Here is a 21,510-nt window from a genome sequence, read left to right as displayed (position 1 = left end):
TAAGGAGTTCCCAATCCTGGTCATGGAGGACCACACACATACTGGGTTTTAATCCAACCAAGCTCTTGATTACACAATTGATCCCTTAATTTATCAGGATTAACCTAAACCTTTTGACTGTTCTCTCCTCTTTAATATGTTGGAGGTGTTTTTTAACTACTCCATTTCATACATAAAATTAAAGCTCAAACTTTGGAGTTAAAAAAATACAAATCAAGCAACTTAAGGTGGAATGAAATACCGGTAAAATATCAGTAATGAAATAGCAGTTGTGTGGTCTGAGAGCCCCTGGATTGGGAAATTCTGCACATGCAGACTGTGATGCTCAGACAACAGTGCACAATTGCCAGAGAGCTGCCAGTGATAGAGTTGGTATAGTCAGAAAGGGGTCATGGAAAACAGTAAAGCTTTTTGGAGCACCTGCTGCCCTATAGACATATAACACCTCCAATTGGTGCTAAGGCATGTACAGACTTTGAACTGTCAAATGGATGTGATGTGTGACCAGATTGAAAGAACATTTCTACCTATTCTCACTTGACCTGTGCTATACATGTGTCAATTCTGTGAGACAAAGAATAAAGAAGCACTTGCCAATTCCAAAATTGAGAGTATGAAGTAAAATAAAAAATACAAACAATTGTTAACAAACAATAGATGTACATGTTTCATTGGGAACTTTTTCATTTCAAAGCTTAACTCAGAAATAAGTACTATACATTGGAATATTACTGAAGATGACAGCTACAGCAGATTATCAAACCATTGATAAATTAAGCGTAAAGGGTTTGCATCTGCATTTTAATTAAAACAATCACCTGTGCTATAATGAAAGTGTATTTCATTGACTTCAAGAAAATCAATATGCAACAATTAAATGAAAATAAGTACTGTACTGCAGTACAATAAGTTTCTTCTCAACACCACTTAGCATTTTGCAAAGTCACCAAAATCAAATGTGAAAGCTATTAGTTTTAAAATAAGTCAATGGAGTCAAATTTACAAAGATAGGGTTGTAGCACTGCATAGTCTTTTTCATTTGATACATAATGAATAAATTGGAAAGGAAAATTTAATTCTTTTTATTCTATTCACACATTTTTTTCAATTTATGTTTTAATGTAATAGGGATATGAGTCATGTACTCTTTGCATGTACTACTGGAGATGAAACAATTATAAAACATCCTAATGATAAGCAATTCCCCATGGACAACGAAAGGTTATCATCACAAAATCTTAATACAGAATATATAGAATTAAAATCAATTTTGTCTAATCATATACATACATATAAAATGATATATCTCCATTTAATGTTATATTTACTAGTTTTATTGTATATAATATTAGATTTAACCCCTAAAGAGAATGCAAGCTCCTGTAGCCAAGCATTGATGATACATTAATTGTGTACGTTACTGAACATTAGTTGATATATATCATTCTTCGCTATTCCCATTCTGAAGGGAAAGTTGAAGAATATTTTTTATTACTATAAAAAATAAAAACTGTATACAGAATATACAAAACTGTTAACACAGAATAAAAATACAAGCGTGTCTGTGAATATGAAAGTATGTCAATAATGTTCTTGAACATGTCAGTTTGAAATAACAGGCTGAACAGTCTGTCGGATCATCCAGGTGAATGCTGCACATTGGTGGTGTTGGAGGGGAGTCCCCATTACCAGCAAAGCTCTTTGAGTGAAGTGTCCAGAAAAGTGCTAAATAAGTGTAAGCAATTATTAATTAGTATTATTATTATAGTAGCATTTCTGCAATTTCAATTAATGTGGACATAGAAGATCTTTGTGTAATACTTCAAACTTAGCATATACTGTATCTTTACAATTGTGATACAACTACAGTCCTAAAAACATGTAATATATCCTGTAGTATTTTAATTAAAGTTAAAATTAATTTACAAATAATAAAAAAATCAAGAATAAAGGGCATTTTGTAGATGTATATTGGAATATCACTACTCTCCACTATTGGTCTTTTAAAAATAGAGTATCATGATAGGAATATCGCTTTATAAATACATGTATTAACATTTTAAAACACCTTCTCATATTTTTAAAAACCCTATAAATACAATTTTATTTTTTCCTTTTATGAACACTTGACTAATTTTACACATCAAGGACAACTTTTTAATAAATAAAACAAAAAAAAAGAATATGTTCACATGATATTAGTGGTACCCCTCTCCATATTACCAGCCTCAATATCCCCAAATTAAAATGAGATAGATGAGAAAGAAGGACCTTGCAATAAGACTTTGACTTCATCAACAACAGCACTCCAAGCTGCTAGAAAATTAGTCCATCTGTTCAAGTCAGAATCTATCTGTTTGAAAATTTTAATAAAATTGTTGACTGTAATGACATGCAAAGAAAAGGAAATCTTCATACAAGAATATATGAAGTGGTTGGCACAGCTACAGACATCTCCTAATAGAGCACCAAAATAATCAGGAACAGTTAACAGATGAGGCAGGACACAAATAAATGTACTATCTGCATAAAACAAAAAACAATTTTGAGTATTATAAAGAGAGAAAAGGGTAGAAGTAATAAAGTGATGGACAACATGAGCTACAGCTTCCAAAAACAAGAAAACATGCAACTACAGCTTTAGGTGACTGAGAATTATCTCTTATATTTTAGATAAATTTTGTGACATTTGGAAGAGTACACAGTTTTAGCTTCAAAGGAGAGAGGATGTTTGTTGAGGTCTGGGGGTCCCTTGAGCAGAAACAATTGTGAAGTTTACCTTAGTACAGTGGTTCTCAAACTTTTTGGACCAAGTACCACCCCTAATCCAACCAAAGCATCCAAGTACCACCTACAAGTCATCATCTCATAGGAACCCCAGAAATTCTCAATGACCAACATGAGCGTGCGTGCACACACTCACACATATATATAATAAATATTATAATAATAAACTTTATTTGATATAGCGCCTTTAAAGGTCTAACGTAAACAAGCAAATTGGCCAAATCGACTACAGACTCATCTAATTGCAGTGAAAAACATCTGCTCATCTTAACGCGCTCTATCAGTGTACTTTTGATACAATCCTTCATTTCAATAATTCTATGAATGACTGTGTCTTTCAGGGGGAGGGGGTCAGCAGGTCGAGCTGTTTAGCAGCTTTTTCTCTACACATAATACGTGTCAGCTCTTTTGCCAATGGTAAATAAGGTTCTTCAAAAATAGTGTAGCTTACCTGCTTTAGCAATCCGCAACTTGCATTTTTCCACGTTTCCGTTTTTATTTCCGTATTTATTTAACGTTTTTATTTCATGTGCATGGGAGCGAAACACAGAGACGCTCGGTGTATTTTTCTCAAATTAGAACAGTTCTTAAATATTTTTCTGTTATCACGCTTTCCTGTGCTCACAAGATTACCTCAGTTCGTAGCACGTATTTCTATGCATTCCTGTGTTTACAACGTTGGCATTGTTCCAAAATCACACACATTCTCCTTTCTCCGTATTTGCTGGAGATACAGTAGCTTTTTTTAAATACAATTGGTCACTTCGTTCGTAGCACGCATTCCTATAGAGTGGTATAGAATTACAGAGTATCTCTTGTGTCCACTGAGGTATTAGCGCCCACTGTATTGTAGTACATAGGCTGCGTATTCGACACGTATTAAAATACAAAATATGAAAACCCCACCCGATTTTTCAGCGCACACGACACAGTTCCAGGGTCATTTGGCGTACCACTTGGCGGCACTCCACGTACCACTGCCGGTACACGTACCACAGTTTGAGAACCACTGCCTTAGTATACCTAGGTAAGTTGTTGGTTAATTATTGTCAAGGGGCGATACAGAAACACACAACATAAGAGAACATTAAGAGGACAGAGAGAAGAGGAAAAAAGAAGAAGCAGGGAACAAGGAGAAGAGAGAGGAGTACGGAGGAATTAGGACTGCGCCAGGCTCCCTACTTCATGATCATCCAAACCAAACCTGACGGGAGCTAAGTACAGTATGCTACAGAGAGAATACTATTCTATGTTTTTTTAGGAAACTTTCTTGGGTTTCTTGGGTAAAGGGTAAAAGTTAGAAAAGTCTTTTCTGCTTAGGGTGCATTTTTATGGATAGGGACAAAGCGTTCCCGTTTATTTTGTGTGGCATCCATGGTGCAGTGAGAGAGATTTAACTGCAGGTTATATTGTATTTAGTTAGGGGTCAACTTATGTCATATGTGTCCTCTGTAGGCTTTAATAGTTTAATGCTTAGTAGCAGTCTGGGGTTTCCTGGGTGTGTTGTATGTTTTGTTGTGTGTAGTGTAGTTTGTGTCCTCATTGTATTAAATATTTGTTTGACCACATGTGCCTGGATTATTACTCCTCTCAACAAAGCTGTGCCAGAGAATAAAGAAATCATGTGCCTCTAATTATACCAACACCTCAGGTATATTCTGGAAAAAGCACTTACAAGGGGGTTCTGAATATTTATTTCATTTATTGACTAAACTGCTCGGTCAAATCCTGATTTTCACCTTTTTCGTAACCCCCCATTGTAACAATACTGTATAGTGGTGCATGTGTGCATCACTTACTGTACAAGTGCCCTTTGGGATAGCAGACAAGTGTTCTTAGTTTGGTGTTAGCAACACTGCTTTAAGGATCAGCATGTGGTGAAATTATAACCACATTAATGAAACTTCAGCCCAAAGTTATATACTACAGAACCAACCCTAGATATTGAAAGAATGAACCACGGAAACAATGTCTACAAGAACATGTATACTGTGGAAGAGATGGTGAAGATTCTCAGAGGATATATGTCATCTAATACAGCCCTCCTGACTGTGACAGACTTGTTTGTTCATATATACCTCCAGACAGTGTGATAACACATTAGTGTACAGCATGGCTTCAGAGCAAATTAGATGTGAAGGTTCACTCAGACAGTGGGGATTCGTCTTTTTTTCAATAATAGTGATATATTGGCAATATATCATTCGTCATTGGCAGGGAGTATCATGTTAAGCAAAAACACTAATCAAAAGAAGAAAAAACAACGTTTCGGCCGTGGGACCTTCTTCAGAAGAAGGCTCCACGGCCGAAAGCTGTTTGCTTTCTTCTCTTTTCAGCACGGAAATTTACTTGTTCCTTTGCAGCCTTCGCATGCTAACGCAGCTACCCACCTGAATCATTAAAAATATATATTTTTTACAATTTACAATTCAGTGATGTTTAAAGATACCGTATTTATGCAGTTGTGAAACTGTTACAAATGTGTGAAGGCCATCTGTTGAGCAACAACTAAACTCAATAATCTCATCCAGTTTAGCCTGAAACTGCATCTAAATTTTGTAACATTTTGTTATGTCAATTATGGAGTCAAATTTATGTCTGACTGAAAAAAAAGTAAAATTATCAGGAAATAAATATTTCAAGGGGAGAAGCAGGGTTAGTAAAGTAGAAAAAAAGTAGCACCCGGACCGCACGGGGACCCCAAGTGGTCCGTTTGGACTGGCTGACTCGAGAGCCTCTGGGGCACGAAAACATAAACACCCCTGACTCGTGGAGAGTCGCTTCAGAGGTGCTGCCTCATGACTGGGATCTGGGCCCTCAGGGGTAGAGAAGGAAGAGAAAGACTCCCCTGACTTGGTGAGAGTCACTTGAGAGTCACTGCCTCATGACTGGGACCTTGGCCCTCAGGGGATAGAAGTGGAAGAGGAAGACTTCCCTGACTCCTTGAGAGTTGCTTTGAGAGGTGCAGCCTCACGACTAGGCTATGCCCTCAGGGGACAGAAAGGAGATAGCCCCTTGACTCGCTGAGTCGCATGAGAGGCGTTCCCTCACGACTGGGAACAAATCCCTCAAGGGGAAATCAAAAGAAACCCTTGAATGGAGGAATCACCTAGAACCTCCATCTATCGGTTTCCATTAAATATTAAAAGTACTTATTTTTTTAGCTGAAAGATTAAACAAGTGCTTGAAAGATACTGCACTCAAACAATACATACAATTTCTGAACAAAATGTTAAATTCTATGTCATGAGGAATACAAAACAAGTTTAAACATTGTACTGTAGGTGTGTACATTTTGTTCTACATTTTTACCTGAAATATAGGTTTTTAAATATAAAAACCTCCCTATTTCATCACCTTCTGACCTCCACATAGAAAACAAAAAGTGACTGTTGCAGTACAACTAAAGCCCTCTTTTTGTTGTTTGCAAATGTCTTTAATGTTTCAAATACGTAAAGAACACATATTGTAGAACACGTACTGCACAGTACTTAATCATAAGACAAGCTAACAGAAGAAAAGTCCTTAATCTTGCTCAGAGAGTGCTAAAATCTGCCTATACCCAACCAGAAGAATCCACCCTAAAAACAGGAGGTGAGAGGCTCCAAATTAAAATTTGCCTAATCTGTGACAAAAATATTTTTTCAAATGCATATTGACTTTCTAGTCATTAATTACAGTGAATCACTTCTGTGTACAGTAGGTTTTCTAATCAACTGTGCTCCTGTATCATGCATCTCTTTGACAAGAATTACAGCATGCACAGTATAGATATTACAACATGAGTTCATTTATAGTTTGGCTTATCATACCTGGATGAGGAGAATAATAACCTGTACATGAGGACAAGACTGTTGGACACTACCTTTTTTGCAGGATGAGACTGGGCAGCCACTAAATTATTGTGGTACATCTCATTTGTTTTTTGGCAGAAGCTTGTGACAAGGATATAAGTTTTCAGAAATTTCAGAAATTATTATGTAGTGTTTCACAGAGACATGCTAATCTGACTTTCAGTTATGTTGTCCCGCAGGCTCCCCCCAGGGCAAGACAATATAAAAGACAAATATTTACAAATCTTTTGGATTTTGTGAGAGACATTTATTAATTTTATATTTCTAAATATTTGTATTATTTTAAGGGGTCTATTTAAAATGGAACAGTGTCTCCCTTAGCAAGCGCAGCATTGAGAAGTCTGTGAAATAATATCCACAGCTATCCATACGGAATACCAACTATAGTATTAACATTGTTCTTGCAGACCACCTTCATCAAGATGCCATTATTTATACCACTGTTTCGCAAGCAATCATGAAAATTAAATTAGTTTTTTTGAGCGGTGCATACCACAACAATATAGTGGCAAATTGTAATATTAACAATTTCAGTTGGTTTGATTAGTTGATAGTCATTCTATAAAATTCCATGTTTCCTGAGACTTATTGTGAAACCAGGTACATTAAAACCAGGTTTGATCCAGGCTCTATTCATGGCATGTTAATCCCTTTTCAGAAAAAAATACTGTATATGTATAAAATTACATTTAATATATAATGGTTATTATATATACAGTGAAATTTATTGTCTTTTCAAGAAAAAAAAACATTAAATGAAGCTTCCATTTTAGTAACATCTAGCACAACAAAAGTGTCACCCAGTGGCCTTTTTTGAGCTACGAAGGGCTGTTAGCAGTACCCAGGACAGGACTGTGGTATACTGTATCAGTGTGCTTTCATCTGACATAAGCTTTGATATACTATACATTCTAGATGACTGCATCTGTAGATGCATCACTGTTGTTTATTGTTCACAGAACTCTACATTTACTGTTCTCAGCTGCAAGTTCTGAATATAAGGTGAGCTAAGAAAGATCCTCTGGAGTGAGCAAGGATCATGGGGGAGATTACAGTGTAATACAGTACTCCCTGGAGATAGAAGGTAGGTTGTGAACATTGTAAAGGTCTCAAAAGGAGCGTAATTCCCATTGAGAAGGTAAGCGGTAGAGGAAAGCCTCAGAGAAATATATGGAAGTTGCACCCAAAGCATAAATCTTTACAAGCCAGAAATCTCACTTAAAGCCATTCAAAATGCATGGTACAAACCCGCGGTACGGGCAACTACCCACAAGCCACCGCAGGGCACCGCGATAAGTGATTGGCTGGCCAAAATAACTGACAGGGGCACTCGTGGTGCATTGGTCGGTAGTGAAAAGATTTAATCATTTAATCTCTTTACTGTGCACATTTTAATCCGCTTAGTATTGAATATTGATATGAAATTTTACCACTTAAGGGAAATTTTAGTAGCTGAGCATAAAAAAGAAGAGGAGCATAACGCATCCGAAGGTCATGATCGATATTAATTTATGAACATAAACATTACTGTATGTAAACTGTACTGTGTATGGCTGGTCTTGGTAGTTTAAAGAAAAAATACACACCAGTCTTCCATTTCTCCCTAAACATTTTAAGCATGAAACGGTACTCAAATATGCGATTGCTGTATAGAATGAATTTTAATTTAAAAAAATTATTTAACACGAAAATTAAGCTGTTTACATCTTCCGCCTAAGAACATAGTCACCCGTTGCTACCCAACGCAGAAACACAGCCACTAACTAGCAAAGAGAGGACATTAGCTAGCCAATATGATAAAGAAATAAATGATTATTTTGTTTATTTCTTTTGCACATTTATTTGAACATTTCCATCGATTGTACAAGCACTTGGAAACTGTCCAATCCCTAGTTCATCAGGCATTTTCTTTTATGCTGTGGGCATTCTCCCGGTCTGGTGCCGGTCTGTGTCTTCTAGGACAGTGGTTCTCAAACTTTTTGGACCCAGTACCACCCCTAATCCAACCAAAGCATCCAAGTACCACCTACAAGTCATCATCTCATAGGAACCCCAGAAATTCTCAACGACCAACATGAGCGCGCGTGCACACACACTCACACATACATATAATAAATATTATAATAATAAACGTTATTTGATATAGCGCCTTTAAAGGTGGCTTCTCAAAGTGTTTTACAGAAAAAAAAAACATTAACAACAACTAATAAAAAAGCACCATTTCAGTGAGAGAGGTGAGCCTGTTTAGTTGAGCAAAGCAGATGTGAATTAATTTTTCGAGCCTTGATACAATTCACAACAGAGTCTAGCAGATATTAAATCGTCAGGCATTTTTTTGACGGCAAAGGTCTCGCGGTGGATGTTGTAATGCGTATGTTAATTTCTGGAGCAACCTCTCTAATTCGTGCAACTACACCGTTATGTCGGCTTGTCATTGCTCTAGCACCGTCTGTACAAACTCAGACGCATTTTATCCAGTCGAGGCCATTCTCTTCGATAAATTCATTCAGAAGCTGAAATATGTGCTCTCCTGTAGTTCCTGTTGGTAGCGGTTTACAGAACAGAAAGTCTTCATGGGACATGCCCTCAACCTCGTATCTAATGTAAACGAGCAAATTGGCCAAATCGACTACAGACTCATCTAATTGCAGTGGAAAACATCTGCTCACCTTAACGCGCTCTATCAGTGTACTTTTGATATAATCCTTCATTTCAATAATTCTATGAATGACTGTGTCTTTCAGGGGGAGGGGGTCAGCAGGTCGAGCTGTTTAGCAGCTTTTTCTCTACACAAAATACGTGTCAGCTCTTTTGCCAACGGTAAATAAGGTTCTTCAAAAATAGTGTAGCTTACCTGCTTTAGCAATACGCAAGCTTGCATTTTTCCACGTTTCCGTTTTTATTTCCGTATTTATTTAAAGTTTTTATTTCATGCGCATGGGGGCGAAACACAGAGACGCTCGGTAATTTTTCTCAAATTAGAACAGTTCTTTAATATTTTTCTGTTATCACGCTATCCTGTGCTCACAAGATTACCTGCCTTCATAGCACGTATTTCTATGCATTCCTGTGTTTAGAACGTTGGCATAGTTCCAAAATCACGCACATTCTCCTTTCTCCCTATTTGCTGGAGATACAGTAGCTTTTTTTAAATACAATTGGTCACTTGCATCCATAGCACGCATTCCTATAGAGTGGTATAGAATTACAGAGTATCTGAAGTATTAGCGCGCACTGTATCGTAGTACGTAGGCTGCGTAATCGACACGTATTAAAATACAAAATATGAAAACCCGTCCCGATTTTTCAGCGCACACGACACAGTTCCAGGGTCATTTGGCGTACCACTTGGCGGCACTCCACGTACCACTGCCGGTACGCGTACCACAGTTTGAGAACCACTGTTCTAGGATATAATGACAGCGATTTTTTGTTAAATTTGGGTTTCCAATAACGCTGCAGCAAACTCATGTTTTTATGTCCACTATAACAGACAATCTCCTTTGCTTTTAACCGAGCGTTTAATAATTTCCTAAAATGAAAATGATTTACTTTATTTCCCTCACGGGATCAATAAAAGTATCTATCACCTATCTAAACTATGGGACAGAATTCTGGGGTCTCCCTATACCAGAGATGACGGTAGGGCTTCAGAATGTTGATTGGCTGACACCATCTGACACCCCTCTGATTGGGGAAAAAAGACGTGCTGATCTGCTCTACATAATGTACCAGGAAGAGGATTTCTTTCTCTTCGAAATGTGTATTTTAAAAGTTTAATTACGAAGTAAAAACCTTACAGGGTACACAGATTTCTAAACTGATCAGGAGAAAGAAAAATCACCCGTGTTTCGTGCATAAAAAGTGGTTATAAACTATCGAAACCTGTTTTATTTATTTTGTTTTTATTTAGATTAAGAGTTCCCGTCACCCCCATTCCCTTTTAAATTACAAACCCGTGTTTAATTAAATGTATTTTAACGTAAATCGTTATCTTTGTCTTCTGTATAATAATGTTCACCACTCTATCCAGCAAATTAATAATAAACTTTATTTTATATAGTGTTTTAAACGAATAAGTAATTAGATTGCTCATAAACCTAATCACTTATTCTACATAAACACAGCGTAATTGCTCTCTGAAAATGCTTTTTCTTTTTATTTAAGCTCAGATTTCAACTATAGATCGTACACTAATTACTAGCAGTAAATACTGATGTTTTGTTCCCTCTTACCACAAAAATATTAAAAATAATGTAGTTGGGATGAACTTTTCGAATGTGTCTCTACCTGCTGCGACTCGGACACGGATTGGTTAAAGATGGCGACAACTCAGGCACCCAGAGATGGGGGGAGGGGGGGCATCTTTCCGCCTCCATAACTAAAATGCCAAATAGGAGTAGTTTTTAGTTCAGTTTGAATTATAACCGTACGTACTGTCTTCGTATTTGGCCAGGGCTTTAAAGAGAGGGCGCGCCAACATTTTTGGTACCGTCGTCTGCGCTTTAAAGGTACCCCTGTCGTGGAAGAATTTTACCTCGGAACGTTCACCCAGCATAAGTATTGTATTTCATTGCACTTTGACAGATTGTCTTTAAATCAATTGTTGAATATCCCCACCTCCAAACAAGAACAAAATTGCAATGATTTTATTAACTGGCTGTTTCAGTAACCTAAAGTATATATTTAAAGTAATAATTTAACAATATATGTAAATGTTTTAAGATATGTTTATGTTGTGAATGTCTGTAGATTGTATCTTATTTTTAGTTTTTGTTTTTTTTCACTTTAATTTTATAAGGGAATCTTGATTAAAATACTTTTATTTTTTCACAATCTGGTAATGCCATACAGAATTCACATTCGCTGTAGCCAAATGCCCTTGCAGATCAGATATCAAAGAACAAAACAATTATCGCGCCCGGCTCCTCAATAGAATCGCTTTAACATGCTAATGCATTGGTGTAACATTCTGTGTCTACAGTACATTGTAAACAAACCGGATTCACAGGTATTTTCAACCACCAACCACTGTTGTTTCATCAGTTGTTATCCTGTAAAGTGCTTTGAGGAGCCACCTTTAAAGGCGATATATAAAATAAAGTTTATTATTATTATTATTATTATTATTGATAATATGTTTCCTCCCAGAACTTGTAAATTGTTGTTGTTGTTGTTGTTATCCTGTAAAGCGCTTTGAGAAGCATACTGTCCAGCTTGTCAGGTGCGTTCTTTTGTAAAATAATAAGTAGAGCTTTGGGCTTATAAGTGCTCCACTTACAGCAACCCAATGTTAATACATTTTGTCTCCAAATCCACCACCACTTGTATGAATCATAGCCCTGCCAAATGATGCAAATTCCGCTACAATGGTTGTGTGCAGGAACTTTTCAGTATGGCATCTCCATGTTCAAGTAAACACTGCTCTGTGTGCAAATGCAAATTCATTAAAAAAAAGTTTTTTAAAAAAAAAAGCCACATTTAAAGGCGCTATTTAAAATTAAGTTTATTATTATTAATAATATTGATGATATTCTTTCTCCTAGGACTTGTAAAATTGTTGTTTTTATTGTTGTTATCCTGTAAAGCACTTTGAGAAGCATACTGTCCAGCATATTGTATTTCATTGCACTTTGACAGATCATCTTATAATCACTTGTTGTTAGAATATCCCCCAAGACGATATTCCCCCCAAGAGGATAGAGAGGATATCCCCCAATAGGTATCCAGGTAACAGTGAAATGGGCGTACAGTCTGGGGAGATCGCCCGTTTTCCAGGTAAATAGTTCCCAGGTTCCGCACCCCTTGGTGTCTCTCTCTCTCTCTCTCTCTCTCTCTCTCTCTCTCTCTCTCTCTCTCTCTCTGTCTCTCTCGGGCCCGCGCTCTTGGCGGGCTTGTCTTGTGCTTCTCTCTCGTCTGGGCACAGGAGTGCTGCTGGCGGGTGGTGAAGTAGAAGAAATAAAGCACAGTTTTTAACTCCACAGGTTTGAGTCTTTATGTTCATCCTCAACGAACCCAAATTCATTACAAGAGCGGCCTTCCCCCCTTTAGGCCGCCCCGCTCCCGTTTATGTAAATATGTTTAAGTTCCTAAATTAATATCGTTTATGACCTTTATGACCTTGGTTATGCTCCTCTGCGTTTTATGCTTAGCTACTAAAATTTCCCTTTAGTGGTAAAATTCCATATAAATATTCAATACTAAGCGGATTAAAATGTGCACAGTAAAGAGATTATATGACTGAATCTTTTCACTAATGGCCAATACACCACATTATCTTCCGTGTCGCATTAACATTGGAATGTTTTTTTTTACAAGTGTCAAAAGAAGCGATACACAACCTGTCTCTTCTATAACTTTTCAGTTTACAGAGAAATTCTGCCAGAGCCTCACAACATTGTCCAATAATACTCTTCTCGTGTCTAATTTTTAGTTAAGCAGGATTTGAGCTACAGACCAAAAAACAGAATCCACCTGCGATTCGGGTGTTAACAAAATGTGTTTACAAAGAAAGTGAAATACAGTTATACTACCAGCTATATAGATACATAGATTTAGAAATTTAGATCCTTAAATTAATATCATTATTAATTTATTTATATAGGTGCTTACATATTCTCGATTATAAAACAGATAATTCCGGTCCTGCAACCCTTCTGAAGCGGTACCATAATCTATGGTATACGGACACCCCTGAAATTTGACTTGTTACTGTGTGATAAATTTTAAAGACGTGGATAAAAAGGCTTGGATTCTCATGTATCTGGTACAAGTATCTTTTAAAACAGTCTTTGTTGTGCTCTTGAGGATCCTTGTGATATTTTGAGCTCTGGTTGAATGATAAGTGTCGCAGTTTAAATAATTTTCGTTGTTAGAAATGATGAAATGCTTTGTTAAAAGCAAGGGAGTTTTTATGTCTATTATATTAAAAGAAAATGCCCGACGAACTAGGGATTGGACATTTTTTTCAGTGCTTGTACAATCGATGGAAATGTTCAAATAAATGTGTTAAAGAAATAAACAAAAAAAGTAATTTATTCCTTTATCATATAGGTTAGCTAATGTCCCGTCCTTGTTAGTTAGATCAACGAAATGCTGTGTTGTTACTTTCTGTTGATGAAAAAATAAAGTATTTTCATTTAAAATGGCGGTTACAAATAATGTGGACCAGCGTAATACTTTTAGTTTACAGCTTGTCCAAGGTCATTCATTATTAATAATATGAGTAATATCTTCGGTAAAGGCTTTGATGCATAAAATATTTCTGCATAATTAAAATATTTATGATAAAGATAGTTTGTGTACTTTTGCCCAACTGAGCAATCTTGCTTTCATAAAATATACCAACTTTTTAATGACTGATGATTAACATGCTGTAATACACAGTTTAAATTTAAAAGTTCAAATGCTATACATGAGAGGTTAAGCTTTATTGGCTCCTCCTGGCGGTTTTACAAGGTGATTCCGGATACTTTCCGGTATGATGTCAAATGACTCTGAAATGATTCACATTCTCAATATGGGCCTGTTCTTTAGCTTTTTCCAAGAGTTTTTTTTACAACATGAGCAACAGTTATTGGGTCGTCATGTGCTCTTACTAGGAGCCTTTCAACTTTTGTAAAATCCTAGCCATCTCAGTTACAGGTAGAAAGCTTAGTAATGCTGACACTTCTTGTCAGTAGACATTTGCAGTTCTCACCCAGTTTAGGCCAGGATTCTATATTTCATAATAGGTTTCTTCATATATTGTACCTCTTAAATTGTAACTCAGATTTGTGCAGACAGGTATACTGCACCTTTAATTTTTTTTTTATTATTTTCATAGCAGTGTCTTCACTCTACAGCAAATCTCTATTTCATTCAATGCAAGCTATTACAATACTTGAAGGGATCTCGGGAAAGTATCCACATATTATTGCCATCTCATCTTCCTTGATGACACTTTCACATTTATAACAATCTACTCTGATCTGATAAATTGTTTAATAACGCTAAAAAAGTATATAACTTTATCAATTTTCTAACTGCTTCATCCAATTCAGGGTTGCAGGGGAGCCAGAGCCTATCCCAGCAAGCAAAGGGTGCAAGACAGGATACACAGTGGATAGTCCATCACAGGGCATAGACAGACACAGACACACACTCACACCAGGGACAATATTCCAAAAAACAAAAACAAATGAACCTATTAGTATATTTTTGGACTGTAGGAGGAAGCCAGCAAAAAGTCAAGTGAACAAAGGTAGAACATACAAACAGTGCTGTAGGTCCGAAATTGAATCCAGTGACTCGGCACTCCCAGGCAGCAATCCTAATCACTGTGCCACCATCCCACCCTTAAAGTATGCAAAAAATATTATTTTAAAGAAGTTTCTTAATTGCACAAGTACACAACCCCTCTACAATAGCAATCCTATATCAGTTGAAATGGAAATTAATAGTTTGAAAGGTCTCAAAAGTATTGTAATTGTCCTTTGATTCTGTCTAATCAAAACAGTTGAACTTTTCTTCTGAGCTAATGCTTCCAAATCTATAAGATACAAATAATATTGTATCTTATTAAATTGTATTATTGAGAGATTCCAAATCTTTCAGATACAGTAGATATTGAAATCCAAGCCAAAACAAATAGTAAGACAGATTCACAAAGACCAAGGAGTTTTTTTTTAAATCAAATAGAAGAGACACTATTAAGGATCTTAGAGCTGAGTAACAGAGGTTGTGGTATATTTCTATATATTGGTGTGCAGTTTTTCTGCATGTTGTTTTATTGTGTTTGGTAGTGTTAATGAAAGGGTTATGATGGCATTTTTAGGCCTAATCAAAGTAATGTATTACGAAATACCTATATAGGTCACAAAATATATATTCTAAAATTCTAACAAAGTATATATCTGAGCTGTGTGATAGGCTAAGCAGTGTCATTTTAATCTATGTTTTGCAATGGCTAAATGAGCTGTCCAGAGTGCTGAAAATCACATCTCTTTCAATAACCGCTTATCCAATCCAGGGTCACGGTGGCCAACATCCTATCCCAGGAAGCACTTGGTGAAAGACCAGAAACATTCTTGATGGGATAACAGTCCATCGCAGGGCACACAAGGACACAAACATGCACACACTCATATCAGGGCCAATTTTACAGAACCCAGTTAACCTACCGGCATATATTTTGACTGTGGGATGAAACTGGAGCAGTACTGAAAATGTTTGTAACTATTTTACATGCTGGTCTGAATATCAAGAGAGACTTCTCTTTTATTATCTCTGGCAAGAAAGCATATGTAATCTAAATAATAGGAAGGATACACTGACACTCGACAGCAAATCTAATGTTACAGTACCATTACAGTATTAATATTAGCAATATAAAATATTAGTTATATGTTAATTTGGAATTTATATTCTGTTTCATTCAGTTTCTATTAAATGTTACTGTACAACTTGCTTGTCAATCTTGATTTATTGTGGCTGCTAGGATACAGGAGAATAATAATGTCTGCAATATCACAATGTACAGTAGAATAATCAAGAAACAAAACTAAACTTGTGTTTTTTAACAATAAAGACATCAGTTCTTAACAGAATTCTGTCATTTGAGCAATACAAATTTTAAGAAGAGTTAGGGACTTGAGCCCTAACTCAAGTCCAAATCAAAGTGAGAGAGTTTGTTTTCTTGAAATGTAATTGTGAGATTTCTGAGAATTCTAGCAAACTGTCTCTTTTCATCTGGGGCCAACTACAGCAAAAGCAAAGGTTGCATACATAATCAGAAAACTGGGAAACCTAAGCTACATTATAATTAATGTAAATAGTAATAATACTCCCTCACATTTATATAGTACTTTTTCAGGAACTGAAAGCAAAGGTTTGTTATGAGAAAAACGTTTTTGTAATGAACTTTAAATCCCCATTATAGTACATCTAAAATCTTAGGACTCAATGTCTATTCCCCAGTATTGTTCAATATTACCCTAACAGAATACTGAATGATATGGTCATAAAGAAATGAAATATTTTGACAGTGTCACTATTTTGATACTTAGAAGCCTATAGCTTTAGTTTGGGTTAAAGTATTCCTATGTCATGGCACAAGAGATTTTAAGAAGATGAGTCAAGTCTATAAACTGAATCACCTTTGTTGTAATGGAAATGGACTATACAGAGAAAAATCAATCTCCAAAATCCATTTTGGTATGACTAGTTTATGCCCCAATGTAAAACCATGTAAAAAAGTCATTAAGCTTCTTTTCTATCGGGATCACAAATAATATCTGAATGTAATCTGACCACCTTCAGCCGATGGTCAGTCAAGATGACCAATAGCTGACCAAATCTTGATTACTCATATTGTTTACACACTAGAGATTAATTCAGCACATCTGCTGTTCTTATAGAGGAGCTCTGATCTATAAACTGGAAACGATCATAACTATATTCTTTACAACAAATGGTGGCTGTGGCTACAGCAAGATTAAACAGTATATGGTCATGCTGTCTGCAACTTGAGGAAGTGTGGGATCTAGTTAAAACTGGCAATCGTCAATGTAGTAGTAAACTACTGTATGTAACATGTTATACTACTATTGATATGATTGTTGTTGTGTAAGTAGAAAACTAAATTCAAAAGTATTTGATACCCATTCCTTATTATAAACATGTTTTTTATTTCATTTTTGGCAAGTATTAAAGTACCAGTGAAAAGAAGCAGCAGATTAAATTTTTCCGGTATAGGCAGTCTGTTGTTCGATTATATTCGGTATATTAGATTATATCGTGTTTACTGTATAGCTTTGTCGCATTATTAAAATACATGGGAGAAATTAGGTAGATCCCCGTTTATGTTTTCTTTTAGTTAAATTAATAAAGAAAAACTAATTAAGTCTATTAATGACGGTTTATATTTGAAATTTGATTTGTGTTACCTGCTCATCTGTTTCTTCTTTATATCTTACTTGAAACTTCATTCGCTAGTAAGAGAGATTCTCACCTGTTGGTACATCAACAGTAATACACCCTGCTTTATATTCATACACCCCACATAAATCAATATAGAAAAATTAAAAATAAGAATGATACTCTAAATATTTGTTTCACTCAAGGCAAATAATAAAAATAATTACTTACACAAGAAGCCAGCGATATAGTGCCCAAAATCCAGCAGGCAGAAATTATATTCATATTCAACTGAAGGGGCTTTCTAACCTCTCCAGATCAATTCTATAACTCCTATCTCTCTCACAGACTCGAGCACAAATCCTTTATGCTTTGTAAGGGACGTGACTTGAGAAAATAAAAAGATTAAAAAATACATAATCAGCTGCCCCCCGCCCGTCCATTTAAACTTAGGTTTTGAGTAAGGCTTATCGGGTGAAGGGAAAATGTTAAAATAACGTTGACTGTAACGTTGTTGAGAAAGGAAAAAAAATGTTGGACGCGCAATTATTTATTACTAGGTGACATTGAGATCGTTGACCGTATTTTAAGCTAAATTAAATGTATGTGGAGCTCACACCGTGAGTTAAGTTGTAAAATAATTAAAACGTAAATGTACATTTTTAACGACTGTTCCCAGCATTTTAATTCCGCATCGTCTGCAGTGAATGTAACCTCTAATGCCTAAATACTAACCAGCCCTTTCCTTGTAAAACCCCTAGAAGATAACCTAGAGTTGTAGAAACTGACCAGTTACAAGAAAGAAGCCTACTTGATTTGCTTAAGTAAAAATCTAATCATTAGATCTTTTGTGATGATTTGTTAAAGAGGGGCAATCTAAAGGTTTTGTATTCTGTATTTGCAGAAATCCTTACAATGAGTTTGCTTCATCAAATGTATTACTGACTGAAATAGAATATGTTATATTCTGCTCAAATATATTAGCAAAAGATTTCCTTAAGGCTTAAAGTAGCCATGAGTGATGAATAAAATACATATAAAACAGCATTATTGTACCTTTTTTTTCAGAAAACACTAATTCACAGAAAAGAAAACACAAGTAAACCAACATCAACAATATAATTGCTTTAAGCTCAGTTTGCATGTAAATTGCTAAGTGTGAACACACTTTCTTTAACAGTATATTTCACTGTTCACTTTGCCCATTCCAGTGTTATTTTTCTAATCTTCTCTACGCTTCCAGGTATATCAACATCTTCAAAACAGCATTTCCCACTGTGGAATTTCAGGAAACATACCTCTAATGCCTCTGCAATCTTACAGATTGCAATCTTACTGGCAAAAGTATTACTATAGCGGTAGTAGTGGTTGCAGTAGTAGAAGTACTGTAGATCCCAAAGCACTCTACATTACATATTACATATTACATTCCCTCATCCAGAGGGAACAGTGCCACCCACTGGTTCACCAACATACAGTATGATGGTTAAATGTTAGCATAGAGGCAATACAGTTTTGTAGTTATAATACCTGAGAGCTTACATCAATGTGGTTATATTTGCACATGTAAGAAACCTAAATGATATAATAGTTTATGAATATTTTGAAAGGGTTTAATTCAACATAGTTCATTTAACTCATCTGTTTTACTGAAATTTGATCAACCAGAGACAATTTTTCTGTTAATTAGACATCTAACGCAGGAAACCAAATTTCTCATGAGAAAGGACATTTCTATAAGACAGAAGAGAAACAGCCAAAACTGCCAATGCCTAGTTAATTAATTTCTGAACATAAAGTTTCTTTATCATTTAAATTTATTATATGTCCCATTTTTACAAGATATTAATCATACATTATTGTCATTCCAGCATTTTGTTGTTGCCTCTCTTTTTTGTTTTTTATTATACACTCTTATCTGTATTAATTTTTAGTTTGTGTCTTTCTTTTGGTTTTATCTCTTTCACTGCTTCATCTTTGTTTTGGGTTTGCTTTCTTTTAAAGCTGATCACCTGTACTTTGATTACTTTTTTCCGAATTCTCTAGACCCCATGGTTTAGGTTGTGATTGGGAAAGGGATCTAGTGTTAGTACTTTAGGGGATTTCTAATTTGGAGACTTGTTCAGTTGTTTGTCCTGGTGTATTGTTTTCGTTGTAAATCTTCAATAAAAATATTTGCAATGTAAAATCAACCTGATCTTGGCATGATCACTTCAAGTTACTCCAAGTACACTTTTTTATCAATTGTTTTGGGAAATTATTTTCTCTCTCAGTGAATGATAGTGTATCATCGGTAAACTCCTATTTTTCTTGAATTGTCCGTTTCATCTCTGTGATTCCTGTATTCTGTAATTGATTTCCATCCACCGAGTAGATGATTAGCCATCCACAACTTCACAAGAGCCTCGTTTACCAGTTTGCCATTGCCTGCCTCCCACGATGTGGACTGACATTGGACTTCAGGAGTGGTGAATAAGAAAGTGAATTCTATCAAAAGTTGATTTGAAAAATACTACCCATTAATAATTCCCAAGCAACATGAGAGAGATAAAGTGCCAAGATAATTATTGAAAAAACGCACTGAGCTGGTGTGTAAAGTTGCTAGAAATTTTAAAAACTCATGTCTGTATTTACTGACATACACTGTAGTTACTTCCTTCAAATATTGAGTTCACATGTCTGAATACTAATGCAGTCAACGCACTTAAGTTTTTTCTCTTTAGTTTTTATTTACTGTAACTTATTTTACCCTTATACTGTAAGTTTTCCGTTTGAGCATTCAGCTTCTGAGTAAAATATTAAGTTTTAAAAAAATATGTATGAATCATTTTGTAAATTTACATATGGGGACACCATAGCAAGAGCCAGAATACATATGAAAACACTGCAAAACCACAGTAATCTCTTGCCCTAAACTTAGAAAGCATCTCTTGACAGAAGGCTAGCAATCATTGAGTCTCTTGATAGCTGACTACAACTGTAGTCAGCATGTCTGAACTTGTATGTAAAGAACAAAGTGACCTTCATCTACAAAATCAAAAATAAACCATAAACCCATTTACCCCATAGATTACAAATGGATCAAAAGTTTTGATCTACAGTACATGTACAGTATGTCTAGTTTAAGCTTGTCTTCAACAAGTTGAGCTCAAGGTTTACTTTGATGATTGCACTATTCTTTTAGAAAATGATTCTATCGTTTTCAGCTGTGTTGGCATAAAGTCTCTGCAAGCGAGACCTGTTTTCCTGTAGCCTTGTAGTAATCTCATTGATTATGGACATGTTTTTAATGTCATTATAACGTCCAACAACTTATTTTCTTTAGACAAAGATCAGGTGTCCAGTATTGTAATGCAAGCAGAAAAAGTTTTGTAGTGTGATTGTAAGGATCGCACTTGAGTGTGTGCTTTTTCCAGATCCCACAACATCATGCTCTGCATACTTGTTCCTTCAGCCTCTCTGTCTCACAGCACCATCTCCATGCTTAGCACCACCCTTAGAACCACCCTTCTCCTGTATAAAGAATTTTCCTGGTGCATTCAGTGGCCCTTTACAGCGATTATTTGAGGCATCTGAAGTGATGGACAAGAATGGTCCTGATGCACTTACTGTACATCTGGAATCATCTAACTTTTTAAATCACACAAACAGTTTTAAATGGAGGTAGAAACAAGCACATCTATGACAATTCCAGCTCATCTTGTACGACCACATACTGTAACATTTTCAAATCTGGAAACACGGTAGGGAGCAATTTTGTTCCGCAATCTGGAGACCTGTAGGAATGGCTGAGCATATTCTGTGGTGGTAATGAATGTGCATTTTCAAAAATAAATTTTCCAAAATTATATTTTTACCTCATGACAAATCGGTCACTTAATCGGTCACTTATAAAAGCAGCCATATCACCCTGCAACTCACAACTGGCAACCCACTGAAGCTAAGCAGGTGTGAGCCTGGCCAGTACCTGGAT

This window comes from Lepisosteus oculatus, chromosome 6 (assembly GCF_040954835.1).
Source record: "Lepisosteus oculatus isolate fLepOcu1 chromosome 6, fLepOcu1.hap2, whole genome shotgun sequence".
NCBI classification, from domain to species: Eukaryota; Metazoa; Chordata; class Actinopteri; order Semionotiformes; family Lepisosteidae; genus Lepisosteus; species Lepisosteus oculatus.
This window is presented reverse-complemented; position numbering follows the sequence as displayed.